The sequence below is a fragment of the Lissotriton vulgaris genome, chromosome 2_1, assembly GCF_964263255.1.
Source record: "Lissotriton vulgaris chromosome 2_1, aLisVul1.2, whole genome shotgun sequence".
NCBI lineage: Eukaryota > Metazoa > Chordata > Amphibia > Caudata > Salamandridae > Lissotriton > Lissotriton vulgaris.
The window spans coordinates 531,268,704-531,295,986 of record NC_141687.1 but is presented as its reverse complement, the minus strand read 5'-3'; positions in this window follow the sequence as shown (position 1 = coordinate 531,295,986).

Sequence of the window (27,283 nt, the reverse complement as noted above, 5' to 3'; positions counted from 1 at the left end):
CTATTCCAACTAGGGTGGATGTTCCTACGATGTTCTTAGGTATGGCGGACGGATTCTGCATCGGTGCAAAAGTGTAATGTTTTTATTGATTATCCTGATTAACGTGCACCGGCGCCAATATTCCAACTACAGTAATCCTGCCTGTCAATATCCTGTACTATGGCAATCCCTTAATTTGTTATTGATTGATTATACGATACCAGATCCTGTTCTTTTTTATAATTTTTAAAAAGAAACCTTCCTTAATCCTGATACACACATGATATGCTTGGGGACAAATGTTATCCAGCTTTAATAAGGGGCCTTCGGGTGGCGGACTGTTGTTTTTCTTGGCATAATTGACTTGATTTGACCGTAACCGAACTAGCGGCCGGCCGTGATGGTTGTAGGCCCGTGACTGTACCTGATTGACGTAACAATAAAAGTTTACCAAAAGTATAAAAAATAAAAAGAATAGAAATAAGAGAAAGCAATATATGAAATATGTGATAATTTAACAGATAATCACAAAATGTATGCATACGGAAAAATCCATTATAACCTATACACGTGGAAGAAGACCAGACTTATACACATTTGGATAATATGTTAATGTGTACATGCATGAAATTTAGCATTAAGTTAATAACGTTTCCTGAAATAATGGTACAGGGAATATACCTGTTCCTTTAACAAGAGGAGTTGGTGTTGGCACAACAGGCATTTCAGCTCTGTTTTTTAGATGTCTCATTGGAAGAGGCTGTGCTGATGACTGATGGAATAGTGTTCTAGACCTGGAGGCACTTACAATGAAGGTTTGCTTTCAGGCATGTCAGAGGTATTTGCAGGGCCTGGGTAAAAAAATTAATGCGTTGCCCCATATAGCACGAACACTTGTTTCTAAGGTAAAAAAAAATCTTCATGGAATGAGAAAACATGACAGATCACCTTGCACTTTCTAGTGGTATAGGTATGTTTACTTCGTCTACATTAATAAACATAGCAGGCTTGCTTCAAAAGCTCAAAGTGAATTTTACTGAAAGATCACAGAACCCTGATAAAGTGCAGGGTCTGCAGAATAATACTCCTGTGCTCCCCTTTCTGGCAGCCGTGAATGCTTTAGTATTTTTCTTTTATTGAATAAAGAGATTTTAAGACGAAGATGACCAGCCTTCTGAAGTTGACACTTGCTACCCGAGATGGTCAGTTTCTTGGCTGCGTTAGTATCGGGGTTGAGGGGCTATATGTTGTGCAGGCTAGTTAGCATATACATTTTGGCTCAAAACCAGTTCAGTGTTATCTGACTTCAGTAGATATGTTTAAAAAAGTTTAACCCTTTCTCCAGCCTCGCCTCTCTGCAAGATGGATGTGAAAGGGGCTCACTGTAACTTGTCAAATCCTGCAAATAGGGATTCTCCAAAGTCTAGAGTTGAAAGTTTCTGGGATTAAAGAACGTACTTTAAGTCCTCTTCCAGGATGTAAGACTTGGTATCATATAGAAGCCTAGAGTTATTATATTGCACATGTTTGGCCAATGCGTTGGTACGCTTTTTTGGGTTCAAATTCTTGTTTAGAAGAAGCAGATAGGTAAAGGTTAACCCACACTGGTGGGATGGGAGTTTAGCACAGTCAGTGAGTTGAGTTTTGCTTGGACGCAGATAATCGACGTTCATTTGGCGATCAAGAGGCACTAGCTTTAGGTTTGCTGTGTTTGAGATGATGTAGCATCATCCATGATTGGATTTCAGTCACCACCTCGCCAACATATCATATAGATAGGATATGTTCAAACAGAACTGAGAGTCATCAGCATACACCAGGTGTAAGATGTTACCGTTTTTATGAGCAGAGGCCTGAAGTGCCATATAAAGTTTATAAGACATGGTAGAGGAACTAGAGCTTTGGGGAATACCTTAGTTGGTCTTTGCCGGGTTCGATAGCGAGTATGCCTATGTTGTGCAGCAACATCAGTTTTCTGGCTAAAATGAGATCACTGTACCCTTATTGCCATATTTTATATCCTCATAAGGCTTTCGATTTCATCTCTGCTCTAACAGTGTAGAACCCATTGCATATCTAGTTGTGAACAGAAGGTATTTGGGATCTGCGTTTTGAGCCTGAAGAACTTTACAAATATTCAGTGTATGCGCTCTGTCTGATGAAGGAAAGTATAAATTAACTTTTGGTTTCACACCATAGCTTTAAATCACAAAATGGGTGCCTCAGCAGCATTACCCAAATTCCAATTGAATTCTGAAGGTGTGAAGGGGTCTTGACTTACGGGTTTTTAGTTCCTCGTGTACTGCACCTCTGAAAAAAACAAAAAGAAAGACCTTCACTTAATATTCGCACACATCACATCAATTGTAGGGCAGTTCCTATCTTAACACCCACCTTTTGAAGCGTGGATTTAACTCAACTTCGGTGATATTCCTTTCCACTGCTGAGCATTTAGATGCCATAAAATTTTCCAGTTAACACCATACAATACAATCATTGATTTGTGATTAGAATCCCATAAAGACCCAGAAGGGTTGGGTTGACCTCAGAAGTTCAAGTGATTGTCCAATGCGCATCGGAGTTATTCTCGTTACTTCTAAGTTCATTTTATATCAAGATATTGAAAATCTGGTTTAGATTTGGCCCTGAGTCGACTGTTCGAATTTGAAGCAAGAGTGATATTGGGTAAACCAATTTATTTTTATTTCTAAGACATGGTGAAACATACAATGTGAATCGCAATTCTTACTGTGGCACAAGTTCTTCTTGTGATGCTAAATTTGAATCAGTTTTACTTTATCTACAAAACTGTTCAAAAAGCACTCGAACAAGCCGTGTGAAAAACACCAGAGACAGTTCACATAAATGTCCTTGGACTGCATCTATGCCTGCCCGTATCAGCTCACCTTCTGCACATATACAGAATGAAGTTCAAAAGTTTAGGAAAGGGGGTGGGTTTCTTGTTTCCCATCACAGGTTGGACGTGTTTCTCTTGGAGAGGGCACAGCTTTGGTTGGAGTACACACAGCCGCGCGTTTGAGGTGTTTTCTCAGCTGTGGTTCTGTCGTCTTGTCTTCAGATGTTCCCTTGTAATTAAAAGGATGTGACAAGTGTTTACATTCCTGCAATCGGAACCAATTATGAGGATGCTGGTGCTGGGTTCGCAGGCACTGCAGCTCTTTTTTTATCGCTTTCACTGCCTGCTGGAAGGGCTCGCCTCCTAAACCGGGCTTGAAAGAGGGCACTTGGAAAGGTTTCAAGAGATAATAGGGTTACCAGGCATATCTGCCCTCCACTGCTGCAGGATCCCAAGAAGCGACGGACAGGAATAGCCTGCTACTTCAGGAGTAACTGAGAGAGAGAGTGCAGAGAGGAAAGTATTTCTTTTTTCAAACTCCCTGGGCGATTCTTTCCCCAGGATTTCAAGCATACCACAGCTTCTTTACATCTATGTCATACCTAGATGACATAACATTCGGTGCACTGAGAAGAATAGCTCACAGAAAAGGTCTTCTGAATATTTATCAAGTCTCCTACTCCCTGATTCCAATAGAGTACAGAAGTTCTGCCAGAAGGAGTGCTGAACACCAACACAGCTGCACCAGAGAGCCATGCATAGATCCCTGGCCCCATGCAGCCTCTGCGTGCCAGTCATTGCAGCACAGAGGGATGGAAGCACAGACACCCACTGACAGATATTAGGTGGGCTGCGGCCTCCAAACAAGCTTCCAGATTCCAACACCACAGGCATGCTCTGGCTTCAGACTGCCCTTGTCAAAGACTGCACCTTGCAAACTGTGCCCATCGATATTCGAATGAACTGATTAGTCTTTATTGCACAGTAGCTCAGATTGCTGATGAATGATTATGCATCCTGTTCCAGGTGTGCACAAAGCAGAAAGGATAGTGCAAGGATAGACGAAGTTTGATGTAACATGAGTTCAGTTGACCTAACATAAGCTGACAATAAGTGGAATTGTCCATGATACACCTTTAAATGTGTGCACTTTCCACCAACAGCAACAAAGATTTACTTGTAGTTTTAAAAGTGGTCAGTGAGACTCAGAGGCAGTTGGGTGTTGTGTACCCAAACAATGAAAATAACAGAAGGGGGAGAAAGAGTCTCACAAGTGGATTCGTACTCCCTTGGTAAGTATATATAAACAAAAGGAATCCACCTATGGTGGCTGAAAGTGTTCCTTACTGTGGTAGGGAGCACTTAGTGTTTTTTAAAATACCCCTCGGTGTCATGCTTCATCATTGGGGTCTTCACACCCCTCTACGGGATGCGGCGTGCTGCGACCTACGACTACGCTGGAGCACTTTATTCAATGACTATGCGGGGTACGTGTGAGGGTTTTTACTGAGTGAGTGGTGGGGTGAGTGAGAGTAAAAAGTGCCAGGCTCATGGGGTGAGACTAAAAAACTTTATTAGGCCCCCGGGCTGGTACTATTAAAAAGTGTGAAATGTGAGGTGTCTGATGTTGTATTTATGTACATCACCTCATGTGTGCATCGACATGTTTTGGAGATCAACTCCTTCTTCAGGACAGGGTGCACAAATTACCCACCTTACTCACGTTTCACTATGTAAAATATGTGTAGATATTTACAAAAAAGTGAAATAATATGTAAACAATAGGCTACAATGTACCTACAGCGGTAATATCAGTAATTGGCTATTTGCATTACCCAAGGAAAAGAAAGAAAAAAGCGGAAGAACATCAATAATGCCCTCGGGGACATTTTAGCAGGTGCAGTCACCTAGAAAAAACGCCATGTGGGTTGTGCTCACTATGTAGTTGTGGTCTGACTACTAGTGAAGATAAACCCTGTAAAAAAGTGGGCACAAAGACAGGACATACATACACCTAACAGAAAATACACACTCTATTGATGTGATGGTTAAAACTTTTGTTGAAAGAAAACATTTTAGGCATACTTGTCTTCACAGAATAGTGTACGTCATGAGCCTTCTAGAACGTCTGGGGTAGTCTTGCCAATCTGCAACCTAAAAGTGATAACTACAGTGAGCATGGTTCTTTTATTTACTAGGTGTCTCTTGTCTAGCTGCGCTATCTACCATACTCACGGACTCCATGCGAGTCGATTTTGATGTAGCCCCATCCGCGGGTCCGTGTGTGTGGGACGGGGCTTCTACGCAAGTTCACATGCTTCTTGATTATAAAGGGTCAAAGACGATCAGAGCAGCAGATGAGGGGAAAGCAGCCTCCTGGTCACAGGAACTACACGAGGATTGCGCTCGAGAAACTCATGGATGCAAATACCTCCATCAAGGACCACAGCTAGTTGTAGATGGTAGATATGGGGAGAAAGCACACATGCCTAGCCTCGACAGTGCTCACAAATTTTTCGGGTTGATTGATGCATACCGCTAGTGTGTGGGGCGGGGCCGAATGGACGGGGCATCTATGCAAGTTCACATTCCTCTTAATTATAAAGGGTCAGAGACCGATCAGAGTCGCAGATGAGGGGAAAGCAGCCTCCTGGTCACAGGAACTACACAGGGATTGCGCTTGAGAAACTCATGGATGCAAAGACCTCCATCAATGACTACAGCTAATTGTAGATGGTAGATATGGGGAGAAAGCACACCTGCCAATCAGAGCAGCAGATGAAGAGAAAGCAGCCTCCTGGTCACTTCCTGGTGAGGTTTAATTACCTCATGCATGCCCCCGAATTCCGTTTCATCTGAATGTTTCGACATTTTCACGTTCCGTGCAGAACACAGAAATGCCAAAATTTCGCAAGTTCTGCAATCCTATCAAAAAAGATGTACCTTACCTGTCAAATCCCTCTACCCTACTCCTTGCAGTAAAGACAATCAAGTTTCCTCTCCTTGGTTACGGCCCAGCAAATTAATTTGTTGGAAGTATGTGGTGGTGGGTGAGGCCACAGAGTAAAGTGGAAGTAAGTCCATGATTTGATATCAAGTTTGGCATAGGGTATAAACAGTGACAAAATTGCCAAATAAATCTATATAGCTTGTTCCATTACCTTTAGTGCAGTCCATTAGATTAATTTTCCTCAACATCTACTTATGACAGATAGGATAATGTATTAATATCCTCATTTCATACGCGAGGTGTCTGACGTGATCTCTTATTTATTATTCATCTGCCTTTGGGCAGAAAGAAAAAAACATTTGGTGAAGAGCAGGTGCATTGAACTAAAAAATAGATAATTGTCAAATACAGATACAGACAGTAGCAAACTAGCCAAGGCTCTGGCAAGCAATATGCATGGCTTAATTATTTTAGCATCACACACAACTTGTGCTCCATATAGTGCATAATGCCATACTCATTAATGAGAAGTCATTTATTTTTCAACTCAAAGTGTCTGACTCTGTAGTTACTTGAAAAACCTTTAGAAGACGAAAACTAAGCAAATCACTGTTTTTTAATCCTATGATGTTATTCTTTGCCTGTTAATACTTTTCTGCCACACAGTCAGTTTTTTTTATGTTTGGCAACATGTGCGGGTAAAACATAAAAGTGGCTCACCTAATCATAATCACGCCACAAAAATTCCAAAGGCAATTGTTTAGGCAGAGAATTGTTAGCAACTTGTCTTTTTTTGTTTTTCTCTACATAGCTTTTCCTGCTGGTCTAGTTTGACCACCCACTAGGCAGGAGATAGCAGTCCATTTGTGGCAGCAGATGCTGGAGCATATCCAGCTGGAATACCGGCAGATGGTGGTCCTGGAAGAGGAAGAAAACAACACCCAACAACCAGGACCCAGTGCAGCTGGTCTCCCTTAGCCTCCACCTCCCAGTCATCCAATCGCCGGCAATGCCACCAGCCAACTGTTGCAACCCCCACCACACTGACAACGGGCCATTGCTGCATCAATATTGCAATGGCTAGACACCATCAAGGGCCGGCTCACCATGATGGAGCAGAGCCTGGACCGGCTCCAGACCGACATTCATAATACCCTCTTCTAGCCCTTTTAAACATTTCTTGTTTTGGTGGGAGAGATTTGGTGTTTGTTGGGGCTGGGTGGAGAGGCTGGGAAGGTAGTTGGTACTGGAGAGACTTTATCTTGCACATTTAGAGTTTTGGGGCTTGGGTCAGTTCTGTTGGGGAGAGGGGTAGACATTTTGTTTGGTGGAGAGGGTCGGTTTCCATGTAAATACATAGGGGCATATGTAGGTAATTTCCATTTTGCGATTCCCAAATAGCGATTTATAAGGAATCGCTATTTGAGAATAGCAAAATGGAATAAAGGTAATAATTCGCAATTTTTTTGCGAATCTCTAACATTCCTTAATTGCGATTAGCAAATTGCGAATCCCAATTAAAGAATGAGTGTCCCATTCATTCCTATGGGCTAGGAGGCCCATAGGAATGAATGGGTATACAATCTCAAATTGCGATTTTCTATGAGAAAATCGCAATTTGAGAATTGCAATTCCAAGAGTGCCAGGGTGTCCAAAGGACACCTGTTGCACCCCTGGAATGTGCCTCGAAGTACATGTGGCCATAAGGGCATGTCTGTGCGCCACATGGCACTTTCAATGTGCAAAAAAAATGCATTTTGAAAGGAAATCTCAAAATACCATCTATTTGGAGTAGGTGGTATTTTGCGGTTCCTTAAGCCACAATCGCATTTTAAAATTCACTCCTACATAGCATTTAAGGAATCGCAAAATTGAGATTCCTTAAATGCTTGAGCAAAATAAGGAATCACAATTTTTACGATTCCTTATGCACCTACATACCAAAGCACCGTTTGCGATTCGCAAACGCCTACCTACATATACCCCTTAAAGGGTGAACTATTTTATCAAAATTTATCCCTGAAGTAGTTTTATTAATGTTTACTTTGCACTGCTACCTTTTTTAACACAGCCTGTTTATATGCTTGTAACTTAAGAGACAGTGTAGCACTTAGTTATAGAGTCTAGACTTATACTTCTCTAACTATCTTTGATATAATATGATGGCATATTGTGTACAGCTATCTAGATAAACAACAGTAGCAGTTATTTACTTTTTTACTAAGATACATTTCATCTACACTAGTAGTCTTACCTGAGTATACATGCAGCAATAACAGGGGAGGCATCACAACTTTGCAAGCGAGGTCCCACTTCAAGTTCCACCCAGGTGAGCTCCATCTGCAGGATTGTGCTGAATGATTGATTATCCATTGTAGGTGACTAAATGGAAGTAGAAAGACTGAGTTAGTGGCTTAACTAATTATCAAAGACTTACAAAGAATTTACACCACCTGAGTAGTAGATGATAACAGAATAAGAATGTCTGATTGTTCTAAAATAAACAAAAATAGCAATACTATTAAGTTTTGGCTAATGTGGAGCTAGCAGTATTATTTGTGGAATCCTCAAGTTATAAAAAATGGACTCAAAGTCTGGAGTGAACATTCTTAGGTTTTACATTTTTAGTTAGGCAACACAAGGCCCGAATGATGATGCTGATGACTGATGTTATTCATTCTATATTTAAATTATAGATAACATTTGATGCATGGGTTGGTAATGGGCTAGTGTGGGCTACTGCTTAGAAGATTCTACAGTAAGTTGGTATTGTTTTCACCATATCAGTCGTACCAAGTCTGTGATCAATTGGTGGTATAATTTAAGCCACACCTCAATAAATCACACAGCTTGGGGAAAGAGGGTTAGGGGTTTGATGAATGGATGGGTAAGGATTTTTGGGGAAAGGTTTGACAAAGACAAGCACTACAACACAAAGACAGCATTAACCCCTTCCGTGCTCATGACGAGCTCAGCTCGTCATGAGGCACGGTGCTCGTGTGCTCATGACGAGCTGAAGTCGTCATGACTACACCCATTTCTATTACGGTCCAGCACAGCAGGGGAATAAGTCAAGCAGCCACGGTGTTAATCTGGGCAATAGGCAGCAGCACCACATCATTAACCATCAATCTGTTGTTAGAAGTAAACAAAGCAATGATTATGACAGTGCAAATAAATGTATTGCAAAACCGTCATTCTGACCCTGTGTCCCAAGTTATCAGCTATCTAAATGTTCTGTCTTCTAGGTTGGGCAGTGAACCCACTCACCCACTTCTCTTAAAATTATTGTTAAAAGAAAAAAGAAATTGAATTGCAAAATTGGGTGGTGCATCTGCATTCTCCTCTGCAATATCCACTCTTTGGTGCCTGTCCGAACTGGTGCAGTAGGTAAGGAGGTGTGGTGTTGAGCTCCTCTAGCTTTCCCCTTTCGTTCATGAAGGAGACTAGAAGAAGGCCTGCAGAATGAAAAAGAGAAACTGTATTTTAGAGTCAAGGAGTAGGATGAAAAGAAAGTAAGCTTCATGAGGAGTGTATAAAGAAATTGCAGACTCAGAGTTTCACTTTTGCCGCAAGCCCAACACACGCACACAAAGCAGCATTTTACAAACGCACCTTTCTCTATTCCACATGGCTGAGTACTACGAATCAGACTCTTGGTTTACCTTTGAACTAAAGTTGATACTCGATAACCTCTTGCTTCTAGCAGTTGATGAGGTAGTCCTTCAGCTCCCACCCTGGGTTCTTACATGATCCTCTTCCTGATTATAAGTAACACCATCCCATACCATTCATCATCATGAATCATGATGGCTCAAGCAAGATAAATGTGGAGTGCGCTGCTGTTGAAGAACAAAAAGAGAAACTGATTTGGAGTACTTTGCATAGGTTTTTGTTGTTAATTAAAGTGACTGTTCTGGTCTCTGAAGACCCAGAAAATAGGAAAACACCCTGCAATTAAATATGGCTAAGTGTGAAAGGGCTGATCACTAACAAGGCAAAAAAACGAGCGCCCATCACTCGAGCCCCGAACAATGCAAATCAATATTCATCTCAAGAAATTTCCCATATTACAGTTCAACACACTCTCCCTCACTGCCAGCCTCCACATCAATCATCACTCATAGTCACTCAATAATCTGATCACTTATTGGTGCAATGTTTGCCTGTTCCACTCCAAGTAAGGTGGTAGGTACACTTTCTCTCCTTTAATGGAAGCAACAGATTGGAATTTGGCAGTCTTGTAACTAAAACAATTGCCTTGGGCAGCCATCGTAGATGATGAAAAAAACAGAATGATCATAGGAGTGTACCATATAGGTAATTCATTTTTGCTAAGTAAGTTTGTGAAGGCCAATCACCTCCAGGAAAAAAATTATCGCCCACCCCTCAGCCCCTAAACATTGCAAATCAGTCATCTCAGACAAGTTTCCACATTACAGTACAAAACCCTCCCTGACTGTCTGCCACCACATGAATCATCAGTCAACTTAAATCATCACTCACACAATCAGTCACTCACCATTGCAATAGTCAAACTTACCTGTTCTAAACAAATCACCGGTAGTTTAGGTATTAGTTATTCAATCATCTATGATGCAGGCAACCCATTGGAATTTGGTATTGGCAGGAAGTCTTGTAAATAATACATGATTTTATTGAACAGACCTTCTAGTGCTAAGTGATGCAAAAAGGGATAGGCATTAGGCAATAGGCATGTGAGGGAATTGTGAAGGCTTCTTCTTGAGTGTTGGTGATCGAGGCCCTCCTCCACCCGCAGGTTTCCCTGCGCCTCATCCCTGGTGGTCCAGTGGACCTTTGTCTCCTTTCTTTCTTTCTGCTCCTTCACTCGTTTTTCTCCCCTTTCTATCTTTCACCTTTCTGCACCTCTGCTCTTTTGCTCCTTATTTCTGCCCATTTTCCCTTTGTCTTCCTCTGCTCCTTCACTCGTTTTCACTCGTTTTTTTACCCTTTCTATCTTTCACCTTTCTGCTCTTTTCTGCATCTCTGCTCTTTTGTGCCTTATTTCTGCTTATTTTCCCTTTTTTCTTTATCCCTTCTTTCCTCCCTTTACCTTTCCCCGCCGCTGCTGCCACCGCGGCCCCTCCCCCCCAGCACGACCGGCCCAATCCAGCTCCCCTCCCCGCTCCCGCCTCCCAGCTGTCCAGCCCTCCCCGACCCCTACTTAATGGCGGCCACTGCGGGGACAGGCGAGCAAGACCACTGACTCTTTGTCAGTGAAATTGCTCTCCCACCCTCGCAGCTCCACCATTAAGTGAGGTGCCCCTGCCCCTGCACTCTTGAGTGTTGGTGATCGAGGCCCTCCTCCACCTGCAGGTTTCCCTGCGCCTCATCCCTGGTGGTCCAGTGGACCTCTGTCTCCTTTCTTTCTTTCTGCTCCTTCACTCGTTTTTCTCCCCTTTCTATCTTTCACCTTTCTGCACCTCTGCTCTTTTGCTCCTTATTTCTGCCCATTTTCCCTTTGTCTTCCTCTGCTCCTTCACTCGTTTTCACTCGTTTTTTTTCCCCTTTCTATCTTTCACCTTTCTGCACCTCTGCTCTTTTGTGCCTTATTCTGCCCATTTTCCCTTTTTCTCCCTCTGCTCCTTCACTCGTTTTCACTCGTTTTTTTACCCTTTCTATCTTTCACCTTTCTGCTCTTTTCTGCATCTCTGCTCTTTTGTGCCTTATTTCTGCTTATTTTCCCTTTTTTCTTTATCCCTTCTTTCCTCCCTTTACCTTTCCCCGCCGCTGCTGCCCCCGCGGCCCCTCCCCCCCAGCACGACCGGCCCAATCCAGCACCCCTCCCCGCTCCCGCCTCCCAGTTGTCCAGCCCTCCCCAACCCCTACTTAATGGCGGCCACTGCGGGGACAGGCGAGCAAGACCACTGACTCTTTGTCAGTGAAATTGCTCTCCCACCCTCGCAGCTCCACCATTAAGTGAGGTGCCCCTGCCCCTGCACTCTTGAGTGTTGGTGATCGAGGCCCTCCTCCACCCGCAGGTTTCCCTGCGCCTCATCCCTGGTGGTCCAGTGGACCTCTGTCTCCTTTCTTTCTTTCTGCTCCTTCACTCGTTTTTCTCCCCTTTCTATCTTTCACCTTTCTGCACCTCTGCTCTTTTGCTCCTTATTTCTGCCCATTTTCCCTTTGTCTTCCTCTGCTCCTTCACTCGTTTTCACTCGTTTTTTTCCCCTTTCTATCTTTCACCTTTCTGCACCTCTGCTCTTTTGTGCCTGGTGCACCGAAGGCGCGTCAAAGGCAAGCACGTCTGCACCCGTCTGCGACCCGTCCGCGACCAGCACCAGGAACCCTGGACCTCCGCCCCGCCAATGCTACGACCCAGCAGCACTCCACGCACTCAACCCAGGCTGCAACAACAACTGCAAGCTAGCATCACCAGCCGACACCCATGGACCCTTCAGCTGTCACCGCTGCCGGCACACCTGCAGCACCGCCAAGAACACGGATCCAGCACAACCCGCCCACAAGAACGCAACCGAACCGAAGACCCTGCAATGCATCCTCCTCAACGTCCGATCCCTCCACAAACACGCCACAGAAATCTGGGACCTCCTCGACAGCACAACCCCAGACGTAGCATTCTTCACCGAAACCTGGACCAACACCACCTCGGGACCGGACATCGCCATCGCCATCCCCCAAGGATACAAGATCTCCAGGAAGGACCGCCCCATCCACCCAGGAGGAGGAATCGCCATCGTCCACAAATCCAGCCTGCGCCTGAGCACACTCCCTGACGAGTCCACAGAACTGATGGAACACCTTCACTTCAAGATACTGGCCAGCCCCACCGCCGCCCTCCGAGGAACCCTCATCTACCGACCCCCTGGACCCCGCGGACCCTTCGCCAACTCCATCACGGACATTATCTCCCCGCAGGCCATCGCATCCACCAACTACACCCTGCTGGAAGACCTCAACTTCCACCTCGACAATCAACTGGACCCCAACACCACATCCCTCCTGGACAACCTCCACAACATTGGATTCCGCCAGATCGTGACCGAGCCCACGCACTCAGCAGGACACACCCTCGACCCCCTCTTCACTACAGGAAACTCCATCACCTTCAGCCACACCATCGAACTCCCATGGACCGACCATCGTTGCGTCCACTTCACCTTCAGAACACCCACCATCCACAGACACCAGCACCTGCTTCCACAAAGAAACTGGACCAAAATCCGCGATGACCAGCTCACCTCCTCACTCAACAATCCACCCCAACCATCGCGGAAAACGACGACCCCAACACCGCAGCCCGAACCCTGCATAGATGGATCTCGGACAGCACCAACACCATAGTCCCCCTCAAGAAAAACAACAATACCCGTGCCAAGAAAGCCAGATGGTTTACCACCGAACCTCGAGAGTCCAGGCCCACATGCCGCCGCCTCGAAAAGGCCTGGAGAAACACCAAATCCACAGAAGCCCACAACAACTTCAGAGCCGCCACCAACGCCCACCATCAACTCATCAGAGAAACGAGGAAAAAAGCGATTGAACACAGAATATCCACCCACGCACACAACAGCAAGGAACTCTTCAGCATCATCAAGGAGTTCGCCCAACCCACCAGCGAGTCTACCGACATCCCTCCCTCACAAGACCTCTGCGACAAACTCAGCATCTTTTTCCACCACAAAATCAAGAGCATCTACGACAACTTCGACGAAGACAACCAACACACTGAACCCTCACCAACCACCCCGACACCCGGAAACCAGCGATTGATGACTGGACAGCCCTCACCACCGAAGACACACTGAAGACAATGAAGTCAATCCACTCAGGGGCCCCCACGGACCCCTGCCCCCACCACATCTTCAACAGAGCCGCCAACACCATCGCACCCATGCTCCGCCAAACCATCAACCGCTCCCTGGTGACCGCCTCGTTCCCCGATGACTGGAAACACGCCGAGGTCAACCCCCTCCTAAAGAAACCCTCAGCGGACCCCACCGACCTCAAAAACTACAGACCCATCTCCCTGCTCCCGTTCCCAGCGAAAGTCATCGAGAAAGCCATCAACAGCCAACTCGCCACATTCATTGAAGAACACAACATCCTCGACTCCTCCCAATCCGGCTTCAGAAAAAACCACAGTACGGAAACCGCCCTCCTTGCCGCAACAGACGACATCCGCACCTTACTGGACAAAGGAGAAACAGTAGCCCTTATCCTCCTCGATCTATCAGCGGCGTTCGACACAGTCTCCCACCGCACCCTAATACGCAGACTCTACGATGCAGGAATCCAGGACAAGGCCCTCGACTGGATCTGCTCCTTCCTCTCCGGCAGGACGCAGCGGGTCAGACTCCCCCCTTTCCTCTCGGACCCCACACCTATCACCTGCGGAGTCCCCCAGGGCTCCTCCCTCAGCCCGACGCTCTTCAACGTCTACATGGCTCCACTTGCCCCCATCGTCAGAACCTACGGACTCAACATCGTGTCATATGCAGACGACACCCAGCTCATCCTCTCCCTATCCAACGAGCCCAACACCGCCAGAGGCAACTTTCGAGAAGGCATGGAAGCCATCGCCAAATGGATGAAAAACAGCTGCCTACAACTAAACACCAACAAAACAGAAGTACTCATCATGGGCCCAAACCCCGACGCCTGGAGCGACACCTGGTGGCTCACCGCCCTCGGAAACCCGCCAACCCCCACAGACCACGCACGCAACCTGGGAATCATCCTGGACTCCGAGCTCAAAATGGACCACCAGATCAACTCTGTCTCATCTTCCTGCTTTCACACCCTCCGCCTCCTTCGTAAGACCTTCAAATGGATCCCCCTCGAACACCGAAAGACAGTCACTCACGCCCTGGTCACCAGCAGACTCGACTACGGCAACGCACTCTACGCCGGAATAAACAAAAACCTCATCCGCAAGCTACAGAACATCCAGAACGCGGCCGCAAGACTGGTCCTCAACCTGCCAAAACACTGCCACATCTCCCAGCACCTGCGCACACTTCACTGGCTCCCCGTCGAGGCGAGAATCACCTTTAAGATGCTCACCCATGCACACAAGGCCCTCCACGGCACCAGACCAGCATACCTGAACAGCTGACTCAAATTCCACGCACCCCAAAGGACCCTACGATCAGCCCAGCTTTCCTACGCCGTGGTCCCCCGCACCAGAAAGACCAGATCGGGAGGCCGCTCCTTCTCCTTCCTCGCGGCCAAAGCATGGAACGCCCTTCCGCTCCACCTCAGACAGACAACATCGCTCCCCATCTTCGCAAGAAACCTCAAAACCTGGCTCTTCGACAGACCCCCTCCTTGATGGAATGGAACCTGCACCCCCCCATTTCCCCCACAACCCTAGCGCCTTGAGACCCTTACGGGTGAGTAGTCGCGCTTTAACAAACTCCTGATTGATTGATTGAATGCAAACTGGTCCAACTGCAATCCAGCAATATATATGTGAATAATAAAAAAGGTGGGGCAACATAATTCTGACCCATAAATATAATATTTATCTCGCTAATATTTTTTTGTTTTTTTGCAAAGAAAGAACTAAGTTCAACGGGAAACAATTTAAAAGTTCTACGGGGGCACTTTCACACTTAGTCCGGGAAGTAGAGTTCATACTTAAACTCAGATGGTTCACCCATAAGTTGATCAGCTAACACATTTGATTCCATTTCAGACCAATCACCCTCCTCCTCCTCCTGTTTTGCTGTTTCAGGAACAGTGTACTTGTGTGGTATAAAGTGTTGGTTCATTTGGATCATAGTAAATCCCTCCACCTTTCAAGGCGAGAAACTGGTCCTTCTCCCTGTGACAACCGCACCAGCTGCAGTAAACACACATTCAGCAGACACTGACAACAGGACAAGCCATTTACTTTATTGCCAGCCTGATGAGCTCTGGCCATTGGTGCATCTTCCCATACCAATACATCAATGGAATTTGATCCACATAGACCTCTTTCGATCATCCAGATTCTCCTGGATCATCCTGTGGATGATCATTGGTGCTGCCACTGGCTCTACCTGTTTTGCCATCACCTCTGCACTGGACTTGAGCCCTGCCAATTGAAACCATTAGAATGCAGAGGTTGGCTTCAGTCCTTCTGTTGCTGTTGTTGCCTGTGTTCTGGCTGATGGTGTTATTGGTTGCTGTGAGACAAGACTGCCCTCTCTGGAAGTTGAAGGCGCCCCCCCAGAACTGCAGAGTAAGGCTCAAAGTTCCAGCTGGTCTTCCTCCAAGTCTCTGGTTTGCTCTACAATCTACCTCTTGCATTTTAGAACATCCCATTCAGTAAAAGCAATGAAAGTGGGCAGATTTGTTTTGTACCATGGATCAAGTAGAGTGGGACAGATGTACTCTTTGGACTCAATGATATCATGTTGCAACCTTATATTAGAAGCCAAGTGAAGTACTTTAGGTCTCAACCAAGGGATGCAACTTCTGTGTTTTCATCCACACTTGCATGGGCAATCTTTTTAGACAACTTCTTTACCTGGTCTTTTAGGAGATGCAACAATGGGATAGCTTAGCCTATTGTACTGTCCTCCTTGCTAACTTCCCATGTGAAAACCTCTAAAGGGAGTAGCATCTGTCGCAGGCATTTGACTAGGCCCCATTTGTCCGCATCTTTGGTCATAGCTTTCCCAAACTGCATCCCCTCCTCTTTGAATGACATAGCCATTGATCTGCTGCACCCTCGAGAAAGCCTGGCGGCTCGACCAGACCACAGACAACAGGACCGCCCTCAAGCACGCCACCCGCAAACACCATCAGCTGATCCGCTCCACCAAGAAGACGGCACTCAAAGAACGACTGGACAACTACGCCCACGACAGCAAGTAACTCTTCAGCATCGTCAAAGAGTTCTCCAACCCCAGCGCCGGAAACAACGACATCACTCCCTCGCAAGACCTCTGCAACTCACTCGCCTTGTTCTTCCACCGCAAGATCGCCGACATACACAACAGCTTCGACGCACAGACCACGCACCCTACCACCGAACCAACGCCCACCACCACCACCCTCTGCAACTGGACCCCGATCAGCACCGAAGACACCACCCGCACGATGAACTTCATCCACTCTGGATCACCAACCGACCCGTGCCCACACCACGTCTTCAACAAAGCTGATGCCATCACCGCACCCCATCTTCGAGACACCATCAACTCCTCCTTCCACACCGCCACCTTCCCGGAGAGCTGGAAGCACGCCGAGCTGACCGCCCTCCTGAAGAAACCAACGGCGGACCCCACCGACCTCAAGAACTACCGTCCCATCTCGCTCCTTCCTTTTCCGGCCAATGTCATCGAGAAGACCGTCAACAAACAGCTTGCCACCTTCCTCGAGACGAACGGATCCCTCGACCCCTCGCAGTCCGGGTTTCGGGCCAACCACAGCACCGAGACCGCCCTAATCGCAGCCACCGACGACATCAGAACCCTGATCGACAATGGTGAAACAGCGGCCCTCATCCTCCTGGACCTCTCTGCGGCGTTCGACACTGTCTGCCACCGCACCCTAGTGAAGCGCCTCAGCAACATCGGAATCCGAGAGAAAGCGCTGGAGTGGATCATCTCGTTCCTCATCGGAAGAACCCAGAGAGTCCGCCTCCCTTCGTTCAGATCCGAGGCCACCAAAGTCATCTGCGGCGTACCACAAGGATCTTTACTCAGTCCAACCCTCTTCAACGTCTACATGAGCCCCCTCGCAGCCATCGCACGCCAACACAACCTCAACATCATCTCCTACGCCGACGACACCCAGCTCATCCTCTCCCTCACCAACGACCCCACCACCGCCAGAGCCAACCTACACGAAGGGATGAAAGACATCGCCGACTGGATGAGGAACAGCCGCCTTAAACTGAACTCAGACAAGACGGAAGTCCTCATCCTGGGATCATCACCCTCCGCCTGGGATGACTCCTGGTGGCCCACGGCCCCGGGCACCGCTCCCAAACCAACGGACCACGCACGCAACCTGGGCTTCATCCTGGACTCCTCCCTGTCAATGACCAGACAAGTCAACGCCGACTCATCCTCGTGCTTCAACACCCTGCGCATTCTCCCCAAGATCTTCAGATGGATCCCCACTGAAACCAGGAAGACCGTCACCCAGGCACTCGTCACCAGCCGACTGGACTACGGGAACACCCTCTACGCCGGAACCACAGCCAAACTTCAAAAAAGACTCCAACGCATCCAGAACGCCTCTGCATGACTCATCCTGGACATCCCCCGACACAGCCACATCACTGGACACCTGAGAGACCTGCACTGGCTCCCCGTCGGCAAGAGAATCACGTTCAGACTCCTCACCCACGCACACAAGGCTCTCCACGACTTGGGCCACAAGTACCTCAACGACCGCATGAACTTCTACACGCCCACCCGCCAGCTACGATCGACCAGCCACGCACTCGCCACCGTACCACGCATCCGCAGAGCCACCGCCGGAGGAAGATCCTTCTCCTACCTGGCAGCCAAGACTTGGAACTCCCTCCCTACCCACCTTCTGCGAACCCAAGACCATCTCTCCTTCAGGAAGCAGCTCAAGACCTGGCTGTTCGAGCAGTAACATACCCCTCTCCCCCAGCGCCTTGAGACCCTCCCGGGTGAGTAGCACGCTTTACAAATGCTGTGATTGATTGATTGATTGATCTGTTTGTACTGCTCGAACAGACGTTGCAACATGTAAAAGGTGTTGGCACATCCTGTATCAGGGCTTTAACCAGTGCTCTATTATTGTGCTGAATAATACACAGCTGCATACGAGTTGTAAAAGAATGGCCAGTATGTTTCTGACTGTGTCTTCCTTTTTGCGGAAGTCTTGCATCACCAGGCTGACGCAATGGGCCAAACACAGGACCCTGAAATAGCATCCGTCTGACATGGCCTTGACTATGTACTGACATTGTCTGTGGCAACAATTCAATTCTGAGACCTCTGGGTCACAGACATTCATACACCTTGCTGTTAAATTCCACCAAGATGTTTACAGCTGCATGTGATTTCTCCATCGCGAACATGGCCACTGTTGAATGCTGCCAAATCTTCTTAAAACTTTCTTCAGGGCCAAGACCTGAAGATGTCTTTTGCTTAACCCCTGCAACAGACATCCAGTGTGCAATAATACACATGTAATCAGTCACCTGACAACTGGTCCACATGTCTGTTGTCAGGTGGATGGTGTGATCAACACCTTGCTGCCAAGTTTGTCCAACCATTTGCAGCGCACGATGATGAAGCACTGGAACAGCCACTCTAGCAAAATAGGTCCTACTTGGTACCTTCCATTTTGGGCAGATGGCTGCCACAAATCTTAAGAATCCCTATTTCTACAAAACAAAAAGGGAGGAGCTCCAATGCTAATATTTTTGCTAGCTTCCCATTGTACAAACGTGTGGTTGGGTGGATTCTTGCCTACACATACCCGTAACAGTAGCCTGGATTTTCCTCTTTTCTTGGGGCTAAGACACAGGCCTCTCTTGAGAAGTAGCTGCTATTTGTAGACTCAATATTTGTTGTGGTGGCGGGGCAGTCACTGTATGCTGTGGTGTCCCCATCTCACTCTGAGTCTTCTTATGCCATTTTGAAGTCACTGAGGTGGGTGAATGTGCGAAACACCCTGCTGGGGACAGGGCTGATTTGCATGAAGATGCCTTCCTCTTCTTCCTCATCATCACCTTCCACTATGATTGGACTTGTAGCTGAAGTTCCCAGGCTCTGGCCACCACCACCACCACCACATTCATCAATTTTTCTAAGGTGCTCCTCCCACTAGGGAAAATGGTGCATACTGAAATGTGCTCCCCCTATTTGCTAACTGTAAAAAACGAGCCAAACTGGGGAGGATTAATTTTTTACTGGGACACTGCCAATGCCTGAAGAAGAACTGGAGGAAGGTGGGCATGACGTAGATTGCCTCTCTGCTTCTCCTGAGGCAGGGGTTGATGCAGGTCTCAGCTGTGGCTTTGCAAATAAGGGAGGTGGTGGTGGTGCTTTTTGTGCCACATCTCTCAGCTTGCTTTCATGAGGCCGGTGCAGAAGGCACAACTTTCCTGAAGGAGGTTGCGATCTGCACACCAGTGGTGAAAATCTCTGTCTTCACCTTCTCCCTAGCCACTTTATTGGCAGTACCTTTCTTTGGTGCCATTTTGAAGCTGTCAGTTGGAAGTGGCAATTAGCTTCCAACAAACTGAACGGATGACTGTGTTGTGTAGACAGTAATGCATCATGTCATGCAAAGGCCTTCTTTCTGGCAGTACTGTGGGTGGTGTCTCTTGTCTTGTGCACCTAAAACCAAACAAGCAAGACGAACATCAATGGAATACAGAGTTGTTGCAATTCAAGTAGTAGTAAAACAAACAATATCATTTAGTGTGCAAACTTAGCAATAATACAATCTGTCTATCCACTCGTAAAACTACCAAACATTCATTGTGTGCAGTGCATTCAGGAAGGATCAGAAAGAGCAACAACAACATAGAGATGTAACTTTTTTCTTTCTGTGCATCATGTTGGGATGTGGCAGTCAGGGAGTTGCACGTGATGACAATGGAATTATCCTTAGACAATGAATGCAGTGTCATGGGTTGATTCCAGATGTTCTGAAAATGGAAAAACAAAACTGATTAAAATAAGAAAAAATATTAAATTATATAAAATACAAAAATTGAAGAAAAAAATGTAAAAAGTTTTTAAAAATTAAAAATGAAAAAAGTTAAAAGAAAACAAAAAATGTAACATTTGAAAAACTACAAATCAAAAAATTTAAAGAAAAGATTAAAGATAAGTGAAAATATTCACAAACATATTACTGTATTAAACTGCTATCATTGTCAACCATTAATGCAAACTTATGGCAAAGGGCCACATTATCCAGACACACAAAATGGCTGCCAGCTAGTTCTACATGGTCATCAACAACAACTTACATTGAGCAAGGAGGCATGGCCCTAAACAGAGAAGACATGCAGGCCTATGGGGATAGCAAAGCACACTGGCTGGATGCACAAAGTGGCCGCCAGCCACATGGTCAGAACAACAACAACCAGCAGGAAAACATGGCCGAAAACAAAGATGATATGCAGGCCTATTAGGTAAGTATCCTGGCTGGCTACACAAGATGGCCACCAGCCACATGGTCAGAACAACAGCAACCAACAAGGAGGCATGGCCACAAGCAGAGAAAACATGCAGGACTATGGGAAAAGCACACTGGCTGGCTACATGAAATGGCCACCAGCTACATGGTCATACAACAAGATGCAGGAGTCCTGGAAAACAAAGGACAGATGCAGACCTATGGTGGACATTGACTATGCAAAATTGTCCCTGGCCACATGGCATGGAGAACAACAATGGCAAATGGTGGTCTACGGCAAACACACACACACACACACACTGGCCAGACAAAAAAGGCATGGTAACACAGAGAACAAAATGTTTAGAACAACGTACATCCTCCAAAGCCATTACCCAACCAAAACACTGTTTGCAGGGAAAAAAGTGAAATACTACAAAAAACATGGTTTGTATTTTAATCCAATGTCATCCATGGCCAAATATTGTTTCAATTCAACAGACACCACGGAAACAGTTGCTTCAAGCACCCATGAATAGTACAGAACCTACTGGCTGGAAGGCCCATTTGCAGACTAGGCCACAAAGTGAATTAAATTAATATTACAAATTTATTAAACAAAATAGAAAAAATGTAGTAAACTGTGAAACATTTTTCCTTCTCAATAAAAGAAAAATTAAATGCAAAAAAAAAATAACTAGGACCCTACTAAAACTGCAGGCCAGCAGCCACAATACATTTTAAACATCAGATGCAGTACAAATAAATGTAGGTGCATGCACACAATCAAACAAACAAACACCCTTAATCATCCGTTTTTCAACTTATTTGTGATATTTCAAAAACAAAGGGGCATATTTATAATAACTGGCACATCCCTGCATATCAGCAGGGATGCACCAGTTATTGTACGTCACAGCAGACACCTCTTGTGCCACCATGGATGCGCCGCATTTACAATTTGGCGCACCATAGGGAAAGAGTAGACAGATGCGTGATGCAGCATAGCCTTAAAAGTGAATGAGCGAATTCTTGTAGATTTCACTCAGCCACTTTTAGGAGGCGTTCCTGCACCGGAACGACCCCCTGCGCCGGAACACCCACATGTGGCGCAGGGCCTTACAACGTCACGCATCTCACAGATGCGTCACATTGTAAATACCCCGCAGCATGGCACTGGCTTTGCGCTGCCGCTGCATCACAAAAGTGATGCAACGGCGGCGCAAATGTGGTGTAGGGGCTTGTAAATCTGCCCCAAAGTCCTTAAACCAATGGTATGTATGCAGCAGACACGGAGATGGATCCTTCCAGCTTTAAATCCCAATGAAAAGCAACCAGGAGAGGGACAAAGCACTGGAAGGAGCCTGCGGGAGAGGAACAGGATTTTGGAGTCTCTGGGGCACTTTCTCCTGGTTTGAAAGAAAAGAAAGTTTCAAAAAATTGCTTCTCGCACCAAAAAACTCACCAGGTTCAGTGGATTTAGGCATTGGAGGACTATTCAGCCTTTAGAAAGTTGCTCCTGCTGCATATGACAGAATAAGGCTAGTGAAAAACATTCTTAGCTTAGTATTGAGCAGTAGCCATAACAGTTTAGAGATAAAGGAAGGTACGGATGATTTTATGGTTTAGGGTAGGATTGGGTGTAACTTCCGAAATTTGTTGTAGTGCAATAATGCGAAATTACAGCCAAATGATGTGATATTACACAAAATTATGCAAGGAGCATAACCTCCCATTTTGTGTTAATATTTTCTTAGCCCAAAATGCCCCTTTCGTCCAAAATGGCCAGAAGATGCATTTCGCCCTATGAACATTGTTCTAAATACAACAGAACAGGAACAGCAGCAGCCAGCTGCTTATTTATTTATTTATTTATTTATGCGATTTTTAAAGCGCTGCAATTACCCAGGGGTGTCTCGGCGCTATAAGCTGTGTTTAATACAACTGAGGTGAGATTAGTAAGAAGACAACCCTGTCCTTAAGTGCTTTCTGAAGATGATAAATTACTGAGAAAACAACCAAGTCTTTAATTGCTTCCTGAAGATGATAAGGGTGGGACTGGTTTTTATGTTAAGGGGAAGGGAATTCCACAATTTCGCAGCGGCGATAGTGAAGCATCTGTCTCCCCAGTTGACTCTTCTAGTTCTGGGTATGTTGAGCAAGTGGGCAGTATTAGAACGGAGCGTTCTGGAAGTGGTATGAGGTTTGAATGAGTTCTTGAGGAATTTGGGTTCAACATTGTTGATTGCCTTGTAGACGATACAGAGCGATTTGAATTTTGTACGGCTTCTGATGGGGAGCCAATGCAGTTGTTTTAGATGTTTAGATGTTTAGAGACGGGACTAAATTTTGAAATGCCCAGTAAGACTCTGGCTGAGGCATTTTGTATCATCTGGAGTTTAGAGATGACCTTTTCTTGTGCATTCAGGAGGAGGGCATTACAATAATACCAAATTCCTTGCTCTTGTGCATTTGCAGTAGGATTTTGGTGCCAAATTACTTAGCCCACTAATGAACTGCCTCTGGTGTTTAAAAAACCCACACATGCACAATTGTTGGGGGTCACACTGGGAGGCCCTTTGCCCCCTTGGCCCCACCGGTTCCAATGCCAGACACACACACACACATCCTTTCCCCTTTTAAAAAAATTTAAATTGGATGCAACAACCCTTCTGCTCCCCGGCCTACATGGGGGCTTTAAATTGAAAAAAGAAAGGACTTCTGTACTGTTAAAAAATCAATTTATTAAATGACTTCCACACATCTTCATTGATGTGAGGCAGCCAATTAGATCTATCATGTAATCTACTGGTCCTGTTATACTACCGAGTTTCTATGTAAACATACATTTTAAACCGTTATTTCTCAAAAAATACTGAACGGATTTACACAAAATTACAAAAAGTATGTTTTCTTTGTAAGAGCTAGCTTTCTGATACATTCTTTGGAATTCCATTCAGCAGTTTTTGCTGTATAGCTGTACATTTTTTTCTATGGAAAATTTAATTTCGAAAACACGCTTTGGAACCACCCTGATTTTCTTGTACCCCACTTGATGGGTCACCCCAAAACTGTCCAGGAAGAAGCTGAGTTGACTTGTTTGTGAATATTCATCAAACTACATCAAAGTTATCTGCAAAACAATAATCCATTCTCTATGGAAACCCGTTCTTAACTATAATGAAACAGTGGCAATCACCAGTGTGTAAAATTGATAGATAGATAGATAGATAAATAGATGGATGGATAGATAGATAGATAGATAGATAGATAGATAGATAGATAGATAGATAGACAGACAAATAGATTGATAGATAGATTGACATTAAAATATATATGTACACAGATGTGTGTATACACAAACATGTGACGTTATAGTTAAGTGAACATTTCAGTGCCAATGGAACCTTTTAAACTAAAATAATCACTGAAACTCATCAGTCTAGAAATTATAACTCATGCTCTAGGGTAACTACATTTTGTGCTCCGCCATGCCAATGTCTTGTCAATTGCTGTCTTTTTTAATGTTTCAGTGATGCTATTAATTATGTCATAGTACACGTATGAGAGAAAATCAGCAATGCATGGTGAGGGCACAAGTTATAGTTAAAGCTGAAGGCCATGCATGGTAGGACTTTATCCATCATAAGTGTGAGCCCTGGTGAGAGCAGCTGCTGGTGGGAGAAATCAGTTTCCCTGCTTTCAAGAGTGCATGCAGAATAACAGAAGTGTGCTACCCCCCCCCGGCGGGAGCATTTTCAACCTCTCACCAGGTGGGAGCACATTTCCTTTTCTGGCCATTGTCCTGCAGGCAAGGAAACGTACTATGTCCCATGAGTACACTCCCAGGGACACAGTTAAAGAGCCGACCCTGGTGGATGGGGTTCCGAGGGCCTCTTCACGGTTGGAAAGAATGGGCCATAAGCTTCTTCCCCTATATTTAATATTTGGTCTTGGGGTGGGGTCCCCAGGGCCCATTTGGGCTTGGGGAGGTGAAAGTAATGTGGGTCCAGGGAGCGGGACCGTGTGTCCCCCAATTTTGATATGTTTTGACCCAGCCATTTAGTATTAAATCGATTTTTATTAGCAGAACATTTAGCATAAAAATACATTACAGCATCGTCTGCAACCCAGCAGGCCGGTAGAAACATATTCAGACCAGGAGGGCAGGGCAGTGGGATCAAAACTCACCCAATCAGGTAGTTACACAGCATGTCGCCTACAACCCTGGCAGGGCTGGCCGCGTTTATAAAGAAAAATACCTGGTAGGCCTAACGTCCAAAATAAGTGGGTAGTAGAAGAGTCCAGTGCGCTGTGGGGTTTGTGAGCAGCAGCTTACTGAATGCCTGAAACAAACAATTAAGTGCTAATGAGTCTACATTTGAAAAGGAGAACAAAAGAACATCAGGGAAAAAAACAACCTCCATCACACCTGTCCCAGTGGTTTAAGGCTCATCAAGAGGGGCCACTCACTCACCTCCACTTTTTGATAAACTTTGATAAACTTGGCTCCATGGATAGTGGTTCCTGGGACCCATCTGCAGTTCGGAGAGGGTGGCCGCATGCCTCCTTCCCAAAAATAATATTTAAAAAAGGCTGACTGACAATATATTTTTATTTTAAAAAGTTGCGACCACCCAGGGCAGTTCAGTGCTGGACTGTTCCCATGAGGAATAGGGTCAAGACTGATTTGAATATGGCTGGATGCAAACTGGGGTAGTGTAGTGAGCAAATGAACAATGGATTTAACCAGATTTTTGACTGGGGGTAAATGTTTGATTTATTCAGCATTCCATCCATCATGTGTTGCTGCAGCAGTAGGAGGATCATGATTTTTAAATTTTTTTTTCTTTTGTTCCAGGGATGGCCTTCTCATTTAACTTGCAGCTAATCAGAGTCTTGCTCCCACGGGAGCCTGGAGCAAGGGTGAAAAATCCCCTGGCCAATCAAAAGGCTCTATTTTTTAAATGTGGATTTGAGGGACTCTGACGACAGTCCATTGAATACAACTGTCCAAAGGTTCAAATATATTTGGAGCTTAATATCTCCATAACTGCTACATGGATTTACACCAAATCACAAAATGCATGTTTCTGGACCACAATCTAGATTCCTGCCAAATATGGTGTAGTTCCATTCAGTAGTTTTTGTGATAATACTTTCCAGAAGAGTCTATGGAAAGTGCATGAGGATTTTTACTTTTGAGATCCCATTTCTTCTCAGCCCCGCTTGACAAGGATCTCCTGCTAAACCTTCCAGGAAGGAGCTGAGGTGGATCAACTTTTTTTTGGAAAGTTTTGTGAAGAGTCAGAAAAAAGTTATTAGTAATCCAAAAAAACCCTCTCTATGGAAAAGCAGACCTAACTATAACTACCAAGTGGGGGCGTGGCCAAGATGGCAACGGGAGCGGTCGCACTGTGCTGAGCTCCGCTCCAAGACCACCACATATATCCTGTAGCCACAGTACCTTTAATTATCAGCCTCTATATTTTTGGGACCGGAAGCTTACCAGAGATGCCCTTCAACCATATTGAGGACACCGGTCAGCAGAGAGGCGCGGAAGCCGTGTGCGGCCCATGTGAGTGAGGAGACCGGGAGAACTGTAGCTCCAATTAGAGATGAGCTACCTTGTTGCTGGCAGGTGTCTGTGCACTGCCCCAGGATGCTTCCTTCTGTACTGGTGACCGGCGGCAATGCCAACCTTCGGCCTGGCTGGAAATTCATCAGGGGTTTGGGGGACTGCTGACGTGGATCCCACACTGATCGGCACTTACTGGGCTGGTGCACTGCTGCCCCACTGATACATCAGGCCGAGCAGCCTGTGTTACACCCACTGGCTGCTCACCTGGGGCCTCATTTTGACGAGTTACAGGCAGAGGTATATCAAGGACCGCTGTGAAGGTGACGGGTACAAGTGCAGGATGCAACCTCGACCCCCTAGCTCCCCCTTCTACAACATGGCGCAACCTGGTGCAAACTTGCAGATACACGAGTTCTGCCCAGCATACGACTGATACTGAAGCAGAGCCATTTACAGAGTGCCCTCCAGGTGAGGATCAGGGGCGCATTCAAACACTGTCATGATCTCTTTGGGCTCCATCCCTCCCTCGGCTACACGCTGCCTGCCTGCCACCACTGGTGAGTGGAGATATTAAATGGGCGCATACAAACTGCACTGGATCGCTGCACTTGAGTGAGTAAGTCAGGCCGCCGCATTGCTGAAGGGTACTGGTTCGGGTGCACCAGACAGGTGGCATATTCATGCTGGAGCATTGTGTGTCCCCACGACTGTGGAATTGGGAGTGATGTGTGCATTTGGCTATAGCTCCTCTGGTCTACCCCCTGCCTTCGCACTGGATGGCAAGTTGGGGCTTGCGCTGCCGAGACAGAGCAACCTCACACGT